We start from the raw sequence: 25,044 nt of genomic DNA, 5'->3' as shown, positions 1-25,044 counted from the left end.
TTGCCACCCCAACATGTAACCACCACACCACCATTACCTGCTGCTCATTGAACTTCGTCTCGGGGCTCTGAGAATTCGCTGGTCTAGGGTTTGGCAGCATCTTGGGGATTGCACAGTAAGGAGAGGGGGACTGGCTGAGGCACCCTGGACAACCGCTCTTGCGTGCAGTGGGCAGCTTCCATTCTGACAGGGTCAGCCCCTGGCATTCAGGTGGTGGGCATGAATGCACATCCACGTGTTTCCTTTTCTGTGCATTTCAGTCACATTCACAATGTCGATGGCATAACGAGCAGTTTCCTCCCTCAAAAAGCTTTACGTCACGGTGAAAACGAACCTTCATCTCTTCTAAAATGTCTTTGCAGTTTCATTTAGGAATCGCAGTTATCATTATGAGATGTCTCGGGAGAAATGAAACCGCATTCGAGATTTTTCTTTTGAATCTTATGTTTGCCTGATGGCAATGTTTGATGTCTTTTAAAGTTTTTTTCCACTTTTTATTTGAATGGTCAGACTTTCAAGTCCACCAGAGGACAACGAACTTTTTTCCCCACTGGTGTGCCTTAGTCTTCCTCTAAGGTACAGCATATGTTAACCTTCTCATGCGATGGAAGAGACTCTGAGACGTAGGGACAGGCAAGAGGAAGCAGGACCTCACAGATTTGTGGCTTACCACCCGTCGGCCAGATCGTCGTACTGTGGTGGTTTGTTATGTGGGTGTGATGCGAGAAGCCATACTACTGATAAGTCAAGTACCAGAAGGGTCACTCATGGCAGATGGGTCGTAATCTTCTAGAGTAAGGCAGACTCGGAAGAAAGGCCTGGCAGTCTACTTAGGAAAATTAGCCAACGCAAACCTAACAGATGACAACAGGATACAGTGGGGGAAGGTGAGCCCTTTAGATTGGAACCAGGACACAGCAACGACCACAGTGAATTCAACCCTACCCACCAATCATGAAGATGATGCAGGACCGGACACCATTTTGCTTTGTTAAAATCAGTTTGCCGTGACTCAACTGACTCGATGATGATCGACAACAACAGTATTTGCTTTGCTTTTTTTATTCTTTGCCAAAAATTAGTGAAAAGGTGTCACACCCGTATTTCTGATAGCCATCTTTGGTGAAACCCTGGATGAGACTGGATGTAGTTGTACTTGACGAATGCAAATCAGAAGAGCTGTTAACTATTCAGATTTCTCAGAGGCTCTGAAGGAAAGGGGCAAGAACCTGGGCGCGTGAGATTTTTATTAGTTGGTGGCCCTGTGATCTCCTCATTCCTTGGACCAGCTCCTTCCTTGGGCTTCCCCACACTCCATTGGGTGTGTTCATGTGTGGCTTCCCATGGGGCTACTCACCAGCGAGGAGAGAACAGTCTCATGTCTCAGAGTCGGAAACCAACCTATTAATTCCTCCAGGTTTTTTTCTGGGTAGATGTCATTCTTTTCTTTGGCATTTGATTGATTTCTTCATTCAAGATTTCAGCATATATTGATTGAGCACCGATTGCATGACAGACAGCAGGGGAGTTTTGGGGAAGTAATGGTTAACAAGACAGCTAGGACACCTGACCCCAAGAGCTTCAAGCCCAGGAGGAATCACAGGACAGCCAGGTGATTCCTGAGTGCAAAGGGGTAGACCACCAGAGGTAAGGCCTTTTCTGGCAAGCCCTTCGGAGATGTTTACTAGCTTCCTGGTAGTTTCTGCCCTGTGCGTCTGGATTTGTGGAACTGCTAATTCAGGAAAAATATTTTAGAAAGATTTATGAGCAGATAAAGTCATAACAGAATTTCCTAAAAGTCTGATTTGCTTTGTAGAAATTCTGAACCCTGCTCTTGTTTCGCTGGGATAAAATAAAGCAGAGACAATGAGCAGTGGCTCGTGCAGACATTATTAAAAGGCCTTCTGTGCTACTGGAGTGTTATGGATTCTTTCTCTCAGAAGCCCACTTGCCTGTGCTTTGTCACAAGTTGATCTGACAGTTTCCCATAGATAACTCTGAAATGGGTGTACATTCATGCCTTTGCATAATAATCGAGTGACTTTAATATTGCTGAGGTCAGCACGCGGACATCTCTGCAAAACCTTAGTTAAATAATTAGCCCTTTTAAGCTGGAGCCTGTCAGCAGACCATGTCCTTTGAGGCCTGGGCAGAAATGTGCAGTGCTTCAGTGTATTCCATGTACACAAATCAGTGATTCACAGGCCAACGAGGGCAGTGCACAAGAATTAGAAGGAAAAGATGTTCCAAGAAATAAAAACAGTTGGAGGGTAGAGTGTGGCCCAAATGGTTTTCACTTCATTGGACTAAAAGGGAGCCCTGGTGGGCTCGTGGCTAGGCTCGTGGCTGCTAACCGAAAGGTGGGAGGTTCGAACCCACCCAGCCGCTCCGCCAGAGAAAGACTTGCTGATATCTGCCTGTCAAGGTAACAGGCTTGAAAACCTAGGGGCCAGTTCTCCTTTTTCACTCGGGGTTGCCAAGGGTAGGAATTGTCCCTGGAACCTAACAATGGCCGCTAGCCTAAAGGCTGTGGGGTCAAGCCTCTCCCACGTGCTAATCAATAGCCTAGAGAGTCCAGTGAGGAAATAAGTTGTAACTGCCTGGAACATGGTGTCCCCATGAGTTGGAATCAGCACCTCAGCAAAGACTCTGGGTTTTTGTGGTATAAGGCTGGCTATGTAACCCACCTCTCTGCTCCAGTCAAAGCTATCTCAAACCATCTGAGACGAGTATTTGTCAGGGTGTATGGTAAAACACCACGGCTCTGACCTATAGGAATAAGAATTCCCTATGCCTTTAAGACAGTTCCCTTCATCCTACCCTGTCCATACCTCACGGTCAGTTTTCTCTTTGTGGCTAATGAACATCTGGCTAGCTTTCACTTATAAAATCATTTCCCCAAGAGCCCTTGTTGGAAGTAGTGTTGAGGACTCATTACATTGTCTGCCTGAAAAGCCCTTTTCGTCCGAGGAAAGGATTACAAATGCTATGTGTCACAGGTAGGAGACCCACTGAGCTGACTCACTGCCCTCCTCCCAGAGTGGGCTCTCTGATAATGCTTCACCTTTAAGACGGCTTGACGGGATTTAACCACACATGCAACAAATCAATGGCGTCTAGAGTGCACATGCACTTGATCTATATTGTGTGTCTTCTTTTGACTGATGCAGGCAAAAGAATCCATCAGATAGCTGCTCGGTTAAAACAGCTTTGTTCTGGAAGGGAGGCAGTGATATATTTGGAGATGCATATGGCAAAGGTCTGAAATTAGGTAGTTCCCTGCCTGGTTAACAAATAGTCTGTCTTCGGCCAAGCCTTGCTACAAAAAGTGCTTGGGATTTTGGACACAACCATCCATATGGAAACTTAAGGTTCGCTGATCGTTTATTAATAGTGACTTCCGAGTGGGGTCTCTAATTGGAAGGACAGCAGTCCCAACTCACCAGCACATGAAAGGAGGTGGGTGTCTGCTCCCGCCAAGATTTATAGCCTCGGAACTCTCTATAGCAGAGGTTCTCAACCTGTGGGTCGCGACCCCTTTGGAGGTCAAATGATCCTTCAAAGGGGTCACCAAATTCATCAGCAGCAAAATTACAGTTATGAACTAGCAATGAAAATAATTTTATGGTTGGGGTCACCACAGTATGAAGGAACTGTATGAAAGGGCCGCGGCATTCAGAAGGTTGAGAACCACTGCTCTATAGGATTGTTCTGCGTTGGAATGGAATCGATGGCAGCGGGTCTGAGTTTTTAGTAGTTGAGACCTCAGGAGGTGCAGCGGTGCAGGGCTCGGCTGCTAACAGGCAGTTCAGTGGTTTGAACCAAGTAGCTAGCTAGTCCTGGAGAGAAAGCTGTGGCATTCTGCTTCCACGAGGCCTTCGGTCTTGGAAATAGCCCCTGGGCACTCTTGCACTGTCTCCTAGGATTTCTGAGTCAAGACCAGTTCTGGAGGGGGGGAGAGAAAAAGAGGGAGAGAGAGGAGTTGGTGGTGGTGGTGCTTTGTTTAATTGTTTATTCGTATGGTGGGGAAATACAGCTCAGAATTGTAAACGATCACTTTAATGGAAGCCGTGGCCTTTGTGAGTAGTGCTTAGCTTTTGGAGCCGTGAAAATCATGGGCTCTCCGGCCAGTGGTCCTCTCCCCACCACCTCCTTTTTGTTTGTTTTTCTGCTGCTCCTCTCAAACTTCCATGAGCAGTTCTGACCGCCTGATTTGTTTCGTTTCCTTCCACCGCCTGTAGAACATCTGTTGGAAAATAATGCTTGTCCTGTCAGTTTCCAGAACCAGCCGCAGACTGAAGCGTGTGCTCAAGGTAGCTGTCAGCATTCTGCTGCTGCCGCCACCAGGCTACTGGCAGGCAGAATTCATCCTGTACTGAGGAAATCTTTTTTGGAGGGTGGAGGGGAGTCTACACATCCTTAGTCTCAGGCATAGGACACTCACCCCCAAACGGACCAAACAGAACCCCAGCAAAAATGTGATGTTGGGGCTAACGGCACAAATACGGGTTGATGCTTGCCTGTTACTTAGTGGATGATTCTTTGTTCTGAGACTGGGTTATACTGTTTTGCTGGAAGCTCACAACAGATCAATAGTAATTTTGTTATGGGCCAGATGTCAGAACAGAAAATGTGCTCTCAAATTCCACTGACTTGCTATGACAACTAGTATGCTAAAATATACTCGCTCAGCAATCAGACATCTCTCAGTGCTCCCCTAGTTCTGCTTCCTTTCACGGGGAGCCTCCGAGCCACGTATTGCTAGCTGTGATTGTCTTGGTTTCCTTTCCCTTTCTTGATTAAACACCTCTTTTGATTGAAAATAAGGAAAGACGCCCTCAAACACTCCCTCTTCCTCCACCCTGATAATGAAACGTAGGCTGTACCTTCTGGTTACAGGTCTCATTTTTATAGAAACAAACAAAAAAGTCTGTGATAAGAAAATGGTTCTGAAGGAAAGAAAGCTGAGTAGACGCATGCTCATTTCTGAAGTCCTGCATGCCAACCGCGGGGCTGCCCTTGCAGCTGATGAGGAGTTGCGGGGTCACCGTTTCGCCACACTGGGGGTTGGTGACCCACCCATCGCTTTGGTAGACCCCCGAGCGACTTGGATGGCGTTGCTGGTTACCCACATCTTTGCCATAAGACCAGGACTGGATTCTGTACTCAAGCCTGGCTGTTTGTTTTTGTAGAAACATTCAGAATAAACACGATGGAAATAGCTGTCAGTTCCTGGCAGTGCAACCTGGAGGTAGCATTTTAAAATGCTGGTTCCTTAAGCCCAGAGAGAGTTTGGGCTAGATCTTACTGTCTTGTCTTTCTTAGACGCACCTTCCTCCTCTTTCCATCAAAACAAGAAAGAAGAGATACGCTTTCCTTCTGAGACTGTCAGCACAGAATTATGTACTCAGTAATAGTGATTAACAAACAACAGTATGAATCAGTTAATTCTGACTCATAGCGACCTTACATCTGGTTTTCGAGACTTGTCAATCTTTACTGGAGCTTCATTGTTTTCCCACAGCGTGGCTAGTGGATTTGAACCACCAACCTCAAGGTTAGCAATCTAAGGATTACCTGACAGAACTACCAAGGCTTTGTATTAATAGTGATAGGACTCTCCCTCCATTCCGCCTCTGTGGCAGGTTTGCACTTTTTACTATTACTTTATAGTTTATATCAACGTGAGAAGAAACATTCCACCCAAAGATGTCATTTTTCTTCACATTCAGTATTTTGCCAGGTTTTCGTGACATTTTAGGATGTGCGGTTCTTGGTACTGCTCAGCAGCTTGCTCTGAGAGACGCCTGACTTAAAGTCAGTGAGTGAGTGGTCTTGGGGGTCACCGTTCTCTTTATTGCCAGTGTTCCTCAAAGCACTGAAGCGGATTGGGAGAAAGTGAACCGAGTCCAAGTCAGACTCGTCTTACTGGCCATTTAAAGAAGCCTCCTCCCGCCCCCAACAAAAGCTGAGGACAGTATTATTGTATCTAGTGCCCATGGCAGCAGTAAGAGGGCATTCAGAAATACGCCAACACTCGCCCCCAGAAGAAAGTTAATGACTAAATCATTATGCATAAAGGCAATGCACCCATACCATTGGGGGTTCAACCGAGGATGGATTTGCATGGATTGCCAACTCATGGGACAGAGAAAGTGACTGGGCCCACCGAGAATGAGATTCAAGACCTGAATTCAGAACCGCGCTAAACCCAGGACATGTATTCTCCCTGTTACCACCTAAGTCCCAGAGAGCCAATGTACGGGGCACAGGCCCTCGAGACGTGGAATCGAGATGCACCGTCAAGAAGAAAACGCCCGTTGGTCCTCCAAAAAGATGACCCAGTGAACCGGGCGGGGCCAGTATGAGAGCTACAGCTGCTACATGGGAGCAACGGAGCAAAGGAACTCCCCCAAGAAGGAGAATCATGGGCTCAGGAATGCTTTCAGAAAAGTGTCTCTGAAAATCTGAAAGCTTTAAAGGACTTGCATAGGATACGCGTGAATGGAATGTTTCTTTATGTTAAGGATAGAGGTAAACCTGTGTCTCAAATCCAGTCAATTTCAGCCCATCTCTGTTGCTAATTTGTTTGAAGGAGCCGGAGTGACTCGTTGAGTTAGAAGAATAAAATAGCGACTCTTGTCAAGGCCCAGCCTATCGCGACCACAATGCAGATGATTGTAAGTTCTGTTGCAGAGAATTCTTGAAGCAATATTCAAGTAGTGTCATACATAGTTTCCCAGGGGTTTTAAAAGTTTCTTAAATTCTCACCATCTGCTAAGCGTTTCCAAAATCAGAAGGAAAAAAAGTTCCAGACCCTTTCTGGAAAGGGGCAGATGTTTACTATATCCACACAGTTGTACTCCAATAAAGCTTTGTTATGACACCGGAACACACGGTTTATATGATTTTTACGAATCATGAGATACTATGCTTACTTTGATTTGTTTTTCAACCATTGAAAAATGTGCAGACCACGCTGAGCTTTACGGATGGATTTGACCTGTGTTGACTTTAACTCTCTGGGCCCCGCTGCAGACCTTCTGTTTATGCCTCCCCATCTAAGCTATTGGTTAATTTTTAACGTCCCTGTGTCGTCATTTAGTTTGATAGCAGCTAAGTGAAGAAGTGAAGCATTTCATAGTAACCCTCAGAGAACTGGTACTGTGTGCGAACTCAACTTCAGAGAAGAAGCAACCAAACATCCCCAAGCCCTGTGCTCTCCTACGGTGGATAGGCTAATACTCATCCAGTGCTGCTCCAGCAGAAAGAGCAGAAATCGGCGCCTAACAGTCAGAAATTCTCTCATGCTGTAGAAAGCTTGGAGTCTGAATTTAGGGCACGAGCTGTAGGGGAAAGCCTGTTTTTTTCCCCCAGTCTGGAGCAAGGTCCTTATTTCCCTTTAGTCTCTATTCACCAGGTGTTCCTAGGAGCTCTCCATGTGTCTTAGCTTCAGTCCTCCTTTGGGTCCAGGGAATGGTCGGTACGGGGACCTCCTGTGCCGAAGGGTACACTCTGCTTCCAGCAATCTTTTCTCGGTGGTGTTCATGTCCCTTTTCCTGCGTGCTTCTCTCTCCATGTAGCTCTTGTAAGATGAAGATGGGGCTCAAGTGTAGATGGGGCTTGCATACAGGGGTAAGGTGGGACTGTGACTCAAGAGACTGTGACTCCAATCCTGTCTCCTTCACATGGAGATGTGATGATGAAACGTTAAACATTAGGGGGTAATTATATCAGATCACAAAATGTAGGCTGACCACACAGAATACTCGGAACCATGACCTAGCCAAGCGGACACCTGTGGGGGACTTAATTCCGTCCATGACATGCCATCCTTTGCCCTCCATTGTATGCCTTTGCCACAGCTAAAGTGCATTAGTCCTTTGTAAGGAGAAGCCATGCATTCTCCAAGTCTTGTATTGATTGCAAGTAGAAAAATCTCAGCTTTTGAGTCATCTAAATCAAATGTGGGTGAGATGTTAGGCATAGCCCATCCTGCATGTGCAATTAGACTACAAGTTTTCTGTTTCCAAAGTTCACCAATGTAGTGGACTCAAGGCAGACATAAATGGGAAAAATTGGAGAAAAAGAAGGAATAGCAGACACCGATCAAGTCCCAAACCCAGCACAGCAACAGAAATTCTCCGCTCTCTGAGATCTGCTCAGTGACCCTGCCCTCCTGCCAAACTCAGCCTATCTCTTCTTTATTGTGCCTCCACCATCAAAGCCCCGTCAAAACCCAGCTGGTCACTGCAAATGAGGATACCAGGCTGTCTACTTACCTGCTCCCTCTCACATCCAGTCCTCCGAAGGGGTCTTCTGATGAAGACTGGTTTTTCATGCCTCATTGACTTTGGGTGTTGCTCATGCCACTTGGAGTCTGGGTGGAGGTCTCTCTGCTTTGGGCTTCAGCTCTGCCCTGCAGGCCCACTCTGCTCCCTTGACTTACTTAGCGGGTTCTCTTTCTCCAAGTTCATTTGAGAGTCAACCCCACAGCTGTAGCCCCAGGAGGCCTTTTGTTAGGCTGGTTGGGCAGGTGACCCTGTCATCTCAGCTTTGGGCAGTAACTCAGAGTACACAGCACACCTGGATGGCATCTGTACACTCTCGAGCTGAGTTGGTGAAGATCTCACCCTTGGAAACCGAGGAGGCTATAAATACCACCTTCTGAAATCCAGGACCCACCTTGGAGACCAAGGCAGCTCCTTCCAACAGTGGTGCTCATGTCTGAGCACCAGGGAATGGTCCTTAATTTTTCTTGGAGGACTAGAGCTGTCGCTCCTTTCTCCTGTATCCTAAATTATAAGAGGCTGACAGAATTCTCTCATTTTGTTCTTTCTCTGTCCACTTTAGTCTAAGTCGGTGAGTTTTTTTGCGTGGCAGGTGATTATTGCTATTCACGGGCTCACTCTTTTAAAGAAACGCTTGTGTAGCCCTGTCCTTGGAGAACAGTCTTGGATACATGCAGCAGATATTTTGTGCAACAGATATTTTTTTCCAAACCTCTAATTCTGTTTTTAGTATGCATGCTTCATTTCAAACTCCATATTTTCCTGTGAGCACCAAGGAGAAACGGTGTAGCTCCTTTGAAATCTTGCTTAGAAATCTCATGAACCAGATGACCAAGCTTCACACTTGCCTTCCGTCAGTTAAGGTCTCACCGAGTTTACCTTTAATTCCACATTGCCGCCAATATTCTTTTGTGGTGCCATGTGTCTCGTCTCCGATGATAGAGCTTCTTTTCTGTGGCTCGCCTTCTATGCCCTCACCGGTTCTGCCTACGGTTCTTCAAGGCAATCCAGGCTTTTATCACCAGCCGCCTTATAACTTCCTGTCTCAACCCAGAGCCTCCTCCCAGAGCTCTTCTGCATTGCAGGTGTCTGTTGGAGCAGCACTCTAGCCTTCTGGTGCAAATGTCATCTTAGTTGCCTCACGCTGCTATGACGGAAATACCCTTACTTAAATGGGTGGCTTTAACAAACAAATAAGTTCTCAGCTAGGGGGCAAGAATTCTGAATTTAGGTCACTGGCACTAGTGCCTTTGCAGGATGGTCTTTGTTCCCTGCTGACATCTCTGGGCTCGGTGTTCCTTGGAGACTTTGCTTTGTGTCTTGACATCAGTGTGCCCTGGTCAGGGAGGCGCTCAGCACAGGGTCCCTGGGTTCAGAGGATGTGCTACCCACTGAGCTCTTTTATTTTGGAGGTGGTCAGGGCCCTTTTCGCGGCTTGCTTCTCTCTTCTTCTTTTTTTTTAATAAATCATTTTATTGGGGCTCATACAACTCTTATCACAATCCACACATACATCAGTTGAGTAAAGCACCCTTATACATTCGTTGCCCTCACCATTCTCAAAATTCGCCTTCCACTTGGGTTCCTGGAATCAGCTCATTTTCCTTTTTTCCCTCCCCCTCCCTCCCCATTCTCCCCTCCCTCATGAACCCTTAATAATTTATAAATTATTATTTTATCTTATCTTACACTGCCTGGCGTCTCCCCCCACCCACCTTCCTGTTGCCCATCCCTCAGAGAGGGGGTTACATGTAGATCCCCGAGATCGGTTCTCCCTTTCTACACCCCCTTCCCTCCTGGTGTCACCACTCTCACCGCTGGTCCTGAGGGGTTCATCTGTCCTAGATTCCCTGTGTTTCCAGATCCCTACTGCACCTCTGTGCATCCTCTGGACTAACCAGGTCCGCAAGGTAGAATTGGGATCATGATAATTGGCGGGGGAGGAAGCGTTCAAGAACTAGAGGAAGGTTTTGAGTTTCATTGTTGCTACACTGAACCCTGAGTGACTCATCTCCTCCCCACTACCCCTCTGCAAGGGATGTCAGCTGTCTACAGATGGGCATTGGGTCCCCATCACGCACTCCCCTCATTCACGGTGATATGATTTTTTCCTCTCGCCTTTGTTGTTTGAAACCTGGTCCCCTCGGCCCTTCATGATCACACATGTTGGTGTGCTGCTTCCATATGGGCTTTGTTGCTTCTGGGCTAGATGGCCACTTGTTTACTTTCAAGCCTTTAAGTCCCCAGACACTATATCTCTCAATAGCCGGGCACCATCAGCCTTCTTCACCACACTTACTATGCACACATTGGTCTTCAGCGTTTGGAAGGTGGTCACACAATGATGGTTTTTGTTCTTTGGTGTCTGCTACCTGGTCTGTTCAACACCTTGTATTCACTTAGGCTGTGTGCTTCTTCTCTGTGGGCTTTGTTGCTTCCGAGCTAGATGGCCGCTTGTTTGCTTTCAAGCTTTTAAGACCCCAGATGCTATGTATTTTTTATAGCCGGGCACCATCAGCTTCTTCACCACGTTTGCTTATGCACACATCTGTCTTCAGTGATCATGTCGGGAAGGTGAGTACCATGGAATGACCGTTTAGATAAGCAAGGTGCTCTTGTATTGAGGGAGTGTGTGTGACTCTTCATTTCTATATTGTGATATAAAAAATGTGAGTTGCGTGAGGTTGGGACTTGAGCCACACTGTGAAAAGGCTATGACTGGAGATACGGCTCACTCTAATCCGGCCTCCCTCGAGGTTTGCATTTAGTAGGCCACCTATCTCAAAAGGAGGGGTGATTAAATCACAGAAGGGAGGCTGACCACACAATTCTGGGACTCCTGGCCTGGCCGTGTTGACACATTCTGGGGAGGGATGCATTCAATCATGCCAGTGTATTCTGTTTCCAAGGGTTGCCTCAGTGGCGATTCAAGGGCCTAGGAAGGGAGATTTGAAAACAAACAAAAATTGCCAGTGGTGACCAACTGGCAGAGTACTTGCTGGGTGCTTGCGGTCAGCCCACCCTGCATGTGGGTGCTGCCCGTGGGTTCTACCATTTAATCCGTACCAGATTCCTGTGAGGAACTGCCTCGTGTCTCCCCACTCTGTAGATGAGAACGCCAGGCTGAGGGTGAAACCTCACCGAAGCGAGCACAGAGAATGATGGTTCTGGGATCCAACCTTGGCTCCTCAGCGGAGGTGGGAGGTCAGAGTAGTGGAACAGAAATCGCTGGGCTCTTAGCCCAGTGCTGCGCGTGTGGTCGTTCCTCTCCCAGGTACCGCTTCATCTGTGGGGGTGCGGAGGGCGGTGTGATGAGGCAAGCTAGAGCAATAAGGGATTAGGAACTAAAAGACGCGATGCCTTTGTTGGAAGTGGAGTTGAACCTCGCAGCCAACTTGTGCCTTGTCAAACTGGAACATGCTTTCAGAAACGAAAGAGGAGTCTCCAGATGAAAAGTGCAGAGAAACTCGGGTACTGAAACACGTGTCCAATCCTAGACACAGACCCCGGTGTGAGGCTCTCCCGAGTTCACGAACGCCCATTTGATAGCCCGGGTGTTGTGTTTGAGAAAGCCCGAGGAGGCTTCTTGACTCCTTGCCAGTCATTTACATGCACGTAACACATCTCGGCACTAACATTACTTATTTAAAATGCTGGCAGGCTCCTAAATTCAGGGGCTACTTTAAACATTGTCAGTCTAGTACCGAATCCTATTAAAATAACGCAGCATTTTCGGAGTGGAGAATCCCCTCGCCCTCCTGTCCACAGCTGACAGGAGGACAGCGTGGAAGGCATCCCGGGATGTCCTCTGAGCAACGCTGAACCAGCGACGGGTTTGCACGGGGCCTTGTGCGGCCAAGACTCCCCTTCGCGCTCCCACTTTACAAGCTCCAAGACTCGGCGTAATGACAGGTTTATCCTACGAGTGGGAAGTGGGGGTTATGTTTGGAATGTTACCTGATAGGCCCTGGGAAACCTGCGTGGCGTGTTAATCTGTGCTCTTTCGGTGTCACCGAGGAGCCTGTGTAACTGGAACCGGTGACGTCTGCTTCCCACGGTGCCTGCCTGGGGCGTGGGTTACCTTGAGCTACACTGGCTACGTACGGCCTGCCGTTGTCGGTAAAACTCTAGCAGAAGCAACGGTCACTTAATGCACACAGCTTGCCCTTGGGGTGACTTAGTCCTGCTGCATGAGAGTGGAGGTGGCTTACTGACTCGGAGCTCCGTCTGGAACCCGATTCCGAGGGCTCTGCACTTCGCTGGCCCGAGTGGGAGCGAGCCACTTTCTCGAAGAGAGCGACTGCAAAAAGCGGTTCAGTTATTGGCGGTTTTCCTAATGCACTTTGCATGTGTCTGTACCACGGGGAGAGGTGGGTGGCGGTTGCTGAAACCTTTTCTACGTGGCTTTGCAGAAGAAGCAGGAAAGCACCGCCATGGGCAGACAAAGTGTCCCGGCCCATGTCCTGCGCCCGAGTCTGTGGGTCAGTCCCCTCCAAACACCAGCGCAAGGCTCCTGGTTTTTTGTAAGCCCTGGCTGGGCTTCCAAAATCCTGTTAAAAGGACCTGGACAAAGTGTCTTTGGTTTCCCTTATGTGGCTTGGTATGTAAATGCTAGCACGCTCTTTGCTCACCTGGTTTTGGCCAGGAGACCGGGACTTGAGCATTTGAATAATTATACCGCGAGAACTCAGGAGAGGAAAGTACACAGGAGTTAATCTCTCTGTCCTTCTGAACAGCAAGGCTTCTGTGTAAATAATACATTGTGTAGATGGATTTTCGTTTGTCATGCGTGAGCTGGGCATGTTGCATTTGCCTGAAGGGAGCAGGTTCAAGTAGGTGGATGTGTATTACCCTTAGGCTATCAAAGCCACCTTACTCATTTCCACAAATCCCTTCTAAAACAACATTGCAGGAAGTTTGGATAATTGCTTCTCCTGAGCAATACAAATCTGGGAATTCTTAATCATTCCAAGAGATAGGTTTCTATGCTGGATAATAGCTGAAGGGGACTACTGAATTTTATATTACAAAAAATCTGTTTACTATTTTCAGGTGTTCATTAAACAACTATTGATTAAGAGTCTATCATGTGCTGGCCCTAGGCTACATGCTGACGATGCCAAGAGGGAGGAATAAAGGCAGAATCCCCGATCTATCAGTTCACTCAGGAAGACACAGCTCCGGAGTGGATAATTATAATGCAGAGATTCATTAAGTCAAGACATGTTTATTAAGGATGAGCCAGGTCCGAGGTGGACAATAGTGAGCTTGGTTCCTGCCTTTACAGGAACAGTCTAGCCAGTGATCCAATAATCACACAAATGCATAATTATGAAGTGACACCAATGTCGCGAGGGGAGAAATGTAGAGGGCAACAAATCCATCTACTAAAATTACTAGATCTGGTCAGGAAGGTCAGACACCTTCACCCAGGCAGTGACCATTGGACTGTTTGTGACCTGGATTTAAAGTTTTCCATTGGGCCATAGGATCGTAAATTTTGGAGAAACCCTGAGTCTGGTGTGTCCTGTCCCCACCTCCCCCACCCCCCATATCTTGACGCGTACATTTCTTGCACTTCCCACCCATCCATCCCTTCAGGAGCATTTATGGAGTGCCAGACGCTGCTGTAGGCCAAGGAATGAGCAACACGGTTTCAAAAGGGTAAGAAGAGGTTTTCCAAGTAAGGGGAGCAGCAGGCTGTGTGCAGGATTTGGACCATAATTCTGTGAGTATTGGGAGACCTTTGAAGGATTTTCAGCGAGTAGTGAGCAGGTAGCAAGAACATACTGTTTTGGGAACAGACCAGCATGGCTCCAACGTGGAGGGCGTAGGTGATCACAGGTAGTGAGGAGGCCACTGTCCTTGCCAATGGTGCCAGTGGCTTGAAGAGTGGGGAGGAGGTGAAAAAAAGTGCGAGAAACTCAACAGTTAGAAGTAAAACCTGCAAGCTGGCTTCGGGGTTGGATGTGGGCTGGGACAAAGAAGGATGGGCCAAGGATGACCTATTGGCCAACCCCCCAAATCAAACTCACTGCCTTGTATAGGGTGTTTCCAAGCCTACAAACCTTTGTGGGGCCACACAGCCTCATCTTTGGCCCTCCGAGCGCCAGGGCGCCCGACGTAGAGGCCATGCCGCCATGCCATTTTATACTGACACGTCAAATGCTAATGCAACCAATCCTTATTTTGCTTCTTCAGGATTAGACATTGTGGATTTGCTTACAGGCCTCATCAGTTTACTCTCTAATTCTCTGGTACTTCTTTGTGTCTTTGAGAAAGGAAGTTGCTGTTCCTCCCCTTCCTGCTCCTTCTAATGTAATTAAGGTGGGGGAATCGCATTCTGAGTCAGGACTCCAAGCGAAGTGGCCCCAAACCCAAAGAGCCTATGGAAGTAAAATGTTTCCACCAACGCCAGCAAAGTGTAACGATGCCGTCAGAAACAAACATGTGCTGTCTCCTACCTTCCCTGCTGGTTCTAATTCAGAACTTTGAAATGATTTTTCTCCCATCAAAAATGAGTTAAAATACTAGGGAGTCCTTTATTCTTCGTAAACTGGAGTCAGAGTAATTTATTTTATCTGGAGAAGAGTATTAAATTAGCTGTCAATGGTGCTACCCAGGTAGATGGTAACTTTTGAATGGAATGACCAAATTCTCTGGTCCTGAGGCATTTATTTTAATCTCTGCTTTCCATTGAAAACAGGCCCCCCCCACCCAGAAAACAAATAAAAACAAAATAAACCCAAAAACAACAAAGAAAAAACATGAAATGTGGAGATAATGGCCCTAAAATTGCAAATAATTGCTTTTGTTAGCTCAACTCCTGTTTACTCACATTAATTACTGAAATTTGATAACCCCTTTGTTTTCTGCTTAGCGGATTCTGAATGCAAGGGACAGAGCTATAAATCAGGTAGGTGGTTCTCACTGATGGCAGCACTCCACTGCTTTGATGTTGGCTGCTTAAGGCTAATTCCCCGTGCTTGATGGGTTTATAATTCACGAAGATGTGATTTAATGTTGATGGAATTTATTTTTGAAACATATTATAGGAAGAAAGGCTTCAGAAGAAAAAAAAAGTGTTGAGGTAAATCTGAAGGAAACAAAGCCTGTCAGGATAGCTAAACATCACACTTTAAAAGATCTCTATAGGGCCTTTAGCTAACGGCACTGGGGGAATCGTGTACCATACGGGCCTAGGAGTAAGCTACACTGTTAAAGACGTCCATTTTTCTTTTCCTCTTTGCTCCTTACAGTTGTTTAATGTTGCCTTGTTTTCATAGTAACCTTTCATTAATGATATTTTTTATAAGTTACTTTCCCAAAGCTTATCCTGGGGATCAGGTTTTTTGATATCTTATTTGAGCCACAGGATTGAAGAGTTTGAAGCAACCCTGAGTCCATTTTTTCCTGGCCACCTGAGGCATCTATTTCTTCAGCTCCACCCTCATTCACCACACATGTGACATCCATCCTTTTGTTAGTGGTTATTGAGTACCAGGCACTGCTCTGGGCATGGGGGGTGGAGCAGGAGACGCCCTCCCGGCATCCTTGTCCTGAAGACTACTATTGTGAACTCAGCAACCAATTTAACACTGGCACAAGCTGCTTGGTGGAAATTGCTCATAAATTACCAAACCATTCCCCCTGCCTTTTAAAAACTTGTTCTTCATTTAATACGCTAAATTCCATTTTGCTTTTGCAAACAAAACAGAGTGGCAATGGAATCCTTTAGGGTACTAATGAATATGTTTTGCTTGTTGGTAGTTCCTGTTGACTGAATTCTGATTCATCACCCCAAGTGTTCAGAGAAGAGTCTCTCTCTGTAAGGGCTATCTTTGGGAAGCAAATCTCTAAGTATGATTTTCAAGGGGCCCCTGGGTCAGTTTGAACCACCAACCTTGTTGGCTAGTAGGCCATTGCTTAACCATTGGCAGCACCCAGAACCTCCTTTGGTTTGCTTCAAGGCGATTCATGGGGCAGCCGTGCTATGCCAGGAGGGGTTGCTGTGCTTTTTGAGTTCTCAGAAATGTTTCAAAATGGTTTTTCTTATCTCATCCTTTGCTTTGATTTTTGTTTTCCCTCTTTTAAATCTGCTCTTCTGACTTTGCTATGGGCTGGAAAACAAGATAATTAAGAATTTAAGAAATACATGTGATGCTAAATGGACTGAACAGAGGAGGCCTGGTAGTATCGGGGTTTCCATTGGGCTGCAGTCCACTCAGTCAGCAGTTTGAAACCAGCAGCCTCTCTGTAAGAGACAGGTGGGGCTTTTTATTGCTGTAAAATGCTACAGCCTCAGAATCCCACCCTGTCCTCTAATGTTGCCATGAGTCAGAATTGGCTTACATTTTTTGGAATGGAGTAAGTGGTGAAGACTGAAGGCCTACTGTCCTCCTCCTTGACCTAGGTAGGACAGGTGTCCAGGACACTGAAATGGTGTAGATGCTCTCCTTTAGGTCCTCTAGGTGAGATGTTATGAAATGTCCAAGACTTTTTGATGTTCCCATGAAATCCTTTGGTGCAGTAATCCCTGTTGCAACTTAGTACAATGACTTATAATTGTATCTGTTTTCTTCGTGTACACACACACACACACTCCTACACACTCCTAATGCCTCTCATTTTCCCCTCTACAGCTGAAGCTTAGTGAGGAAGGGCTTTAAGATGACATTTCTACATTCTGTCAGTTGTATATTAAGAATTATAACAAAGCAAGGAAGAGTGAAAATAAGAATTGAGGAGCTTAGAGGCAATTGCAAGGCTTCTAGACTGGATAGTAGATTACATGAACACATAACATATTGATTCGGGGGCTAAGGGCTATATATAGTTCAGATGCAAGCGGTGACAGATGGGGTTCACTAGCAACAAATCTGATGACTTCTAGGCACAATTCCAAACTCTTAAAAATATTCACCAGATGCAAGGACTCTTGCCTCTCTTACTGGATTTACTTTATATAAAGGAGTTCCATTTATGTGTTTTCTCCTCTGACCAATTACCCTGAAGAATTATTTTATTATTACTTTTCCATTTAATGTATTTTCTGCCATGTGGCGTTAAGGTAGTTCTATTGGTGATGCTGACAATTTTGTACCAAAACCAAACCCACTGTCATCCCGTCGAACCGTCTGTGGGTTCCTGAGACTATAACTCTTTACGGGGGTAGAAAGCCGCGTCTTTCTGCCAAGGAGGAACTGGTGGTTTTGAACTGCCAACCGTGTGGTTAGTAACTCAATGTGTAACCTCTGCACCACCAGGCTTCCTTTTTTTAGGGTCCACACCAAGAAATGGTGTTGCTGGACCTTAGTGTAGGAATATGCTTAATTTGAGTCGATGCCTCTTTACCTGGCTGGCTGGTCATTTAAAACGTTCTGAACCAGGTGATTGCTTTATTGTTTTAAGTGACTAGAACTGAGCCAAGTGATGTTCTTGTGTACAACACAAATAGAGGTGACATCAACAACAACAACAGCGATTCCATGGTTGCCTCTTCCGTGGCTTCCATGGAGAAGGGAAGAGACATTTGTGTGCATAACTGCCCTGTGAGACACACTCATGTTTCCCTGCTTGGCCTTCTGCTGGCTTGCTTTCTCCATCAGGCGCTTTTTTTTTCAATCTCACTACATGGTAGTGACCCAGCCCTGCCATTCCAACAAAAATTGCCCACAAACAGAAAGAAGATCGCCCATACCATCCAGGCTGTGGAGAGAGGCAGAGGGAGCCAGGGATGGAGAACATTATGGATGAAAGCAGACCAGGAGCAGCCAAACCCTTGCCCTAACTGAACCAGAGCCAAAAGAGAATTCTTCTATCATAGGTGCTTCCAGACCAAGTACAGCGCGGGGTGAGGGGTGGGGTATGGGGGGTGTGGTGGGGGGCATGTCTGGAGGCAAACTCTTTGGACTCTTGCTTCATCTAGTTCAGGGGCATGAATGAAAGGGGAAGGGTCTGCTTTGTTTGGTAGGCTGTGGAGAGAGTTTGCGTTGTGAACCCTTGCTGGCCTTGCCTCTGTAAAGAAGAAGGGCCCCTGCTTCTGGGTGCCATCAGAAACATAGGCGACACAGGCTGGGTTTAAAGAGGCTGAGGGTCAGACTCTGCTGAGATAGGATTAGTTTCCCTTCGAGTTCACCCCGAGCGAGAGAGACACTCAGGAGCCTTGGTGGACTGTTGAGTAAGCATTGGGTGGCTAAGCCCAAGGGGTGTGTGTATACATAGACTCACTGCCCTCCAGCCCATTCTGACTCTTAGTGCGGATAGGACAGGCTAGCTAGAGCTGCTCCTGTGGGTTTCTGAAACTTTAACTCTATGAGAGTAGAAAGCCTCATCTTTTCCGGTCAGAGCAGCTGTTGGTTTCGAACTGCTGTCCCTGTGGTTAGCAGCCCAGCATATACCCCACTGTACCTCCAGAGCTCCTCTTAGAGACCTATGTGGGGTGGGGGTCACTATCAGATGGAATCAACTCAGTGTCAGTAGGTTTGGTGGTTTTTTTTTTTTTTTTTTTTTAATGAGGGCGACTATTGCAGCTGTATTAAGGTGATGGAACATTTTCCCCCTCGCCTCCACTAATCATGCTGGATGAAATATTCCTGAAACTCAAACGAAAACTCCTGCTTGGGAGAAGCCTAGTGCTGCTTGCAAAGATTTCTTTTCCTTTTAAAATGTCAGTGTCTGCTGCCTTTCCTGCAGGTAGCCCTCCTGCCTCCTTGTCGCCTGAGTCCTTCAGTGTCTTAGGTCGGGCTGCATCTGTTCCCGCAGAGCCTTCCCTTTCTCCAGCAGAAACCTGGTTTGTTTGGCTGACAGATGGGGTTCCTGCCTTGGCCTAGAAGCGCCTAGTTAAAGGGTTTCTTTTTGAAACCCGCAGGTGGAACCCAACGCCACACAGACCCCTGCTTACAGACTTCCCTTCATGGCCATGGAAAAAGCAGTAAGGAAGTTTTTAATTGACATTGTCTACTGTTAAGAGGGCACAGTGTGGACATCTTTTGAGAGGGTTTACTTTATTTTTATGTGAAGTGTCAGCCTATCAACTCATTCATTGGATAGTTCTGGTAGGCTTACTGCAGGGGAACAGAGGTACATTATCATAGTCTGATCTTCTTAGAATCTCTGCTCCTGGAAGTTCCCCCTAGCAGCATCAACTCCCCCAAAGATATACGTTACCCTCTGAACCAGTTTCAACCCTCTGAGTGATAGCCTCAGTTCCGTCTAGTCGATGTGGCTAAAATAGCAGTATTTAATGCCCAAAGCACATCAAATTTGGGTGAAGAGGATCCATTCTGCATAATGCCGAGAGATGTCTCGTTGTGGTGCGGTTACCTAGCAACAAGTGGAAACTGTATGAAAATGAGGTGCTTATCTGTTGTTGAAGTGGGTGCAGAGAAACTTATTAGGCTGGCCTGTTTTGCTTGGCATGTTATTAAAATCACAGCTAATGTGGAAAGAACTCGAGCCGGTTCCCATTTGATACAAAAGTAGTGTTAAATGCAGCTACTGTAAAATGCCAATACGTTGGTCAGGAAAACAGAACACTTGCAGCCTCCCGAAGCAGCACCCAACACGGAGGTGCTAAGATTTGATTTCTATTATCAAAGATTTAGCAACCATAAAAGGGCAGGCTGAGTCTGTAATGGTGACTTAAGAAAGAGCAGATTATTTAGATTAAAAAATAATAATTCCAGGGAGCCATTTAGAGTTTCATCTCTAACAATAACTTGGTACAGCTTCTCAGAGCCAAGTGATATCTAACTGTCTGCTGAGCTTATCGATGAATCCTAACCACAGCCTTTTTGCGTTTAATTTGTAGCACTGTGATGCATTGTCACTGATTCTTTAAAGGTTCTATTTTCACTCAGTCACTCTAAAACAAGCTGCAAAATCTTGAGTGCTGGATAAGGCTCTCTGGTTCGGTGACAATAGGGAAGGCTCTTAGCGATAGTGAGATCATTGAGTCTTTGTTATAGAAGAGTGTGGAGCACTCATGCCCGCCACACCCCATCATTGTGCAGAGTTCCGGAGCTTCATCTTGAAGTCCTTTCTTTTTTTTTTTTTAATTTTAGATGTGAGGTGGCAGGGTTTAAAAAATTTGTGGGGAAATTCCATTATCTTCCATTTCTTTTTTTCCCCCATGAACTTTTTGGAAGCCCCCTTATATATCAGAGAAGAAAAAAATTACTCTGAGAATACCAACCAAGAGCTCCTAGAAGCTGTGTTCTGGGTGACCTGCAGTCTTCACGTGGTACAGCAGCTCAGTGAGGAAGCAGAGCTCAGGTGCTTTCTTGTGCTGTTCACCCACTTGTGATGACACCCTGAAATCTGGCATCCGGGACCCAACTCTGTTAGTTGTATTCTGACATTACTTCTGGGGCTTTGGAATGTGTTTATATGTAGCAGATGGAGCTATTAGTTAGCTGTGCTATCTTGAAGAATTGCTTTCCCAGGTAATCAGCTCTGCTCATTTAGGATGTCGTTTCCCCACCTCGATATGTCAGCTCGAGACGCAGGGATGATTAATCGCTGTGACTGGACAGTGCGCTAGGGTAACTCGTAAGGGGATCCATCCCCGGGGGCTCCAATACAACAGGGGGTTTGGAGTGCATTGATGCAAAGAGAACAAGATGGGACCGATGACCAGGATGCTTCCTGAAGCTTACCTGTCAGGATAGAGAGTTGCTCTGGCAACCTGAAGATCTGCAATTCATGGGTCGAGTCGAGCGAGACAAAACCTTAAGTCATGGCTGTCATTACAGTGGATCGGGTGCCACCAACACCTGGCAACCTCTATTACTTCAACTTGTTTCTTTTCACGCTTGGAGGAGTAAAATGCATAAAAGATTAATATGCATAGTAAACCTTTTGGTAAAATATGTATGTGTTCTGCATTTCAGATGAGTAAAATCTTCAAGAGTTCCCTCTTCTTAAATCAATGTTAGTTAATAATGTTCCACGTGAGGTCGCCGTCACATTCTTGAGAAAACTTGCTAGGAACCGCACTAAGGATAACTTGCCGCATTTTCCTTCAAATGCAGAGAAAGGGGTTGATGGCTGTGTGGTTTTCAAATTCAGAAATGCTCACGACGTCTTACTTCCCGTTGGTACCGCAGAGCAATGAGAAAATCAAGTTCAAAAGCTTGTGAGGCCTTGAATGGAAGCAAGTTCTGTGTACCACTACCCCTTTGTAAGTGATGCATATTTCAAGTTTATGCTGGTGCAGGTACAATCCGTATCCAATCAAAATGAAGCCCGTTGCTTGAGTCGGTTATGACCCCACAGCGTGACCCGATAGGAAGGAGCGAGGAGAGCTGCTTCCAGGGTTTCAGTTGCGTATGAACACGTACCATTGACTGGTGATGTAGGATATTCAGCCTCAACGCGCCATTCAGAGTGTCCTCGGGTGTCCCCATCTAATACTAGAGGCTGATGACGACATAAGTCAAAAGTTTCACCCACTTGTCACTTAAGGCTCAGCTCGTTTCCCTGTGATGTTAAAAACACACAAGCATTGAAACAAACCAACATAAGAACCGCAGCTTGCTGTATTTTCCAGGTTCAAGTTTTAGTGAATCCAATAGCTTCCTTTCTTTCCTGATGGTGTGCTGCCGTAGAAGAAGATGCTTTCCCAAGGACATGTTTTTAAAACAGTCGGTCAATCTGAACGTTGCTTGGGATTTTCTGGAGGGCAGAATCTTTTGAAAATCTGTCTCTGAATGTCAGGGTAGCCATGTGTGGTTGCAGTAAAGCTGTGGCGCTTCTTTTCCTGACAGGTGCATTAAGCCTGGAATTAAATCTAAAGAGCTGATGTGTTAAAACACATTAAATATTTACTATGAAAGATCAGCTTATAGTTTCCCTCTCATCTTTCTGAAGGGCAAAGCGAACTACCCAGGCTGCCTGAACGAGTTTTAGGTGCAGCGAGGTCTCTTCAAGCTCAGAGCAGGATGCAGAGCTCTGGGTTCTGGCGAAGAGGATGAGAAAGCAAATAGATGTGTGTTCAGTTGCTACAACGGGGTTGATAGCTTCGCTGCCATGTTGTCCCCGTGGAGATGGAAAAGCTTTTTGATTGGTATGTTGCAGCTCACTGCTGCGTGGGGCATTTCTTCAAGCCCAGCACAGTGCTGTAATTGGAGATCATCTTCTTGAAGATGGAACCTTTTATTTTTGTGGCTTTCCCGGGAGTTGTAATGCCTGCCTGCTTTTCCTTTTAATCAGATGTTTGAGAGCGGTGGCTTCGGGTCAAACGAGCATATTCACACCTGATTTTTACATGCTTCCCAGCAGCTTGAGCATTATGTTTAAACGGGAAACGGTCCTGAATGGGCCCCTTTTAGGAAATAGCCTGCCGGAGCGCAGCCGTTTTCAAGCATTTGCTGGGTTTGAGAGAAGGCATTGACACCTATAATTTGTAACCCAGTTAAAATTGTTTACTCTGTCTGGACACACTTGTGGACAAGGGAAAACCTGCTTATCTTACGTTTAGCTGTGTTATTTTCCTTGTATGCCCTGATGTCCTTTAATTTATTTTCTAGGCTAGCTAATGACAGGAGCAAGATTTTCAAGTTAATTGCCAGATTCTAGGAAGGATTCCCTTGCATGGGCTGGAACAATACCCGGAGGGCATACGTGTGTGTATGTGTGTGTGACAGCGCTAATGTTGATTTCAAATAATCGTTGTACAGAAATATTTAAGAAGGGGAATCCATCAAGTCTTATCTGTTGAGACGTGATCCCTTTTGTATCTGGCAGGCCTCATGCAACAAATCTTCCTCCTTTTAAGTGATCTCTGAAGCTGTCAGGTTCGTTTGAGTGAACCGCATTTGAGGGAAACATGTACAATTTTCTCTGGCAATGGTATGCTGCTGCTGATGACATATTTTTAGAATTAGCTTTTACTCCCCCTCTTCCCCCCCACCCCCGCCCCACCCTCCCAGAAACTGAACTTTTATTTAAGCTCCCTGCTGTTAACATTGGAAAGAAAGTTTCCTCTGCCAATGTTTGCCGGAGTGGAAGGCAATGTTTGCATTTTGCATGCAGTGTTCATAAACTTGATGAGTCTAACAGTTTGGCACCGCTGGCGAGCACGTCTGCTTTGAGTTCTGAAGGGCAGGCGGGCGCCGTGTGAAGAACTGCCGCTCCTGTGAAGAGGTGTGGCTGAGAAGCGAGGCCTTCATGTTTTGAGGCCCGGAATTCCAAATGCACCTTTTCCAAGGGCTGGGCATGTCCGTATTTAGGATCGAGCTCTCTGGTTCTGTCAAGTAGCTGTGAGGGAGAGACTCTTTTCTTCCTCCATTCATTGGGTAGAAGCTTTCAGAAAGTCCTCCAGGCAGAATCGGTTTCTCCAGGCAGAATCAGGCTTCCCTGAGCAGTCAACCCCCTCATCCTGCGGATTGTGTTGTAGTAAAGAAAATCTTGCCAAATTTTGGATAAAAGTGCATTGTGATCTTCAAATCCGTTGCTCTGGAAGCTGACGTCACCGAATTACATATCGGTAACACATTATGGCCACATTAAAAAAAGTCATTGTCACTTGATTTGACAGGCAGGTAGGGGTGTGTGTGTGTGTGTGTGTGTGTGTGTGTGTGATGCAGAGGTCTAAGAACAGAGAATTCAGGAAAAAGAAAAAAGCAATTGTTCCCAAGTGAGTCGTTTGCATAGAAAATGCACCATTGGATAATAAAGAGTCTGGAACCCGTCGGGAATTAAATGCTGAGTGTATATAGCAAATGGCCTAGACCAGGGTCCAAGCGAGGATGACTTGTTCCAGGAACTCATGTCAGACGAGTGAGGAAGATGCTCTGTTCCTTGGCCCCCATCCCTGGAGCAGCACTGAATCAGGTAAATGAAAGTGCCTTGGCTTTACTTGCCCTCAGTAAGCCAAGATGAACATGGCATGGGTCATTAAGATTTACAGCTCAAATGTAAATAATTCAGGGCCCACAAACAGTAATTACGAAGCCAACTGTGGCGCTGTGTGGAGTCAGGTCCTTTGGGTCTCCTTGATGGGGGACCTCTCTGGTTTTGGCTGGAGACCTTTCCATCTGGGTACAGATGGCGGTGAGAGCTTTTTAATGACCTTTCCTAATGCTGGTGAATGTGTCTTTGGACACCATCGGAACCAATGGATGAGGAGGGTGGAAACAGCAGGTTGGTGGCAGCTGAGGAATTACAGGTCCTGAATTTGTTAGACATCTGCAGAAACATGCAATTTGTTGGGCAGGAAACTGTAAACAAAGCAGACCGAGTCAGTTGTCAATACACCTGTGACACCCTGGGATGCCACCTCTAGTAGTATAATGGCAGCTTTGAAGGTCCAGAACCCCCCCCCTCCCCACCCACCCACCCACCAGCAACCTGTTGACTATTCCAAAGGAGTGCCAGGGCTATTGGACGTCTCCTTTGCCACGCGCCCTGAGGCTAGCTGGCAGCTTTCATCAACAGAAGGGCAGGAGGATGTTCAGGGTCTTTAGGAGGAAGTCCAGCCCGAGTTGTCTGCTGTTGTCTCCTGTTGTCTCTGTGGTGATCCCCTGTGTGTCCACAACTTCCCTGGCTGCATTCCAGCTGCTGAATTCTAAGTCAGTGGTTCTTAACCAGCGGTGTGGATCAGAGGAGCTTAAGGAGCTGAGGAACTTAGAAAATATGCCTGTTTCCTTCAGGGGATTTGCAGCGGAGAGTCTAGGTCAGCCGTTGTGTTGCAGAACCCTGGCCACACACATTGAAAAAAGTTCCTCAGGTAATTCTGATTCCCACACGT

General features: G+C 46.4%; 1 protein-coding gene across 2 annotated transcripts in view; it reads left to right on the top strand.

Moving 5' to 3' along the window:
• The window catches only part of CADM1 (cell adhesion molecule 1), a 394,998-nt gene that overhangs the window by 72,429 nt on the left and 297,525 nt on the right, over positions 1–25,044 (top strand). The gene's annotated exons all lie outside the window — the stretch shown is intronic.

The sequence above is a fragment of the Tenrec ecaudatus genome, chromosome 4 (genome assembly GCF_050624435.1).
Source record: "Tenrec ecaudatus isolate mTenEca1 chromosome 4, mTenEca1.hap1, whole genome shotgun sequence".
Classification (NCBI taxonomy): domain Eukaryota; kingdom Metazoa; phylum Chordata; class Mammalia; order Afrosoricida; family Tenrecidae; genus Tenrec; species Tenrec ecaudatus.
Note: the sequence above shows the minus strand (reverse complement) of the source record. Positions and strands in the feature narration are given on the sequence as shown.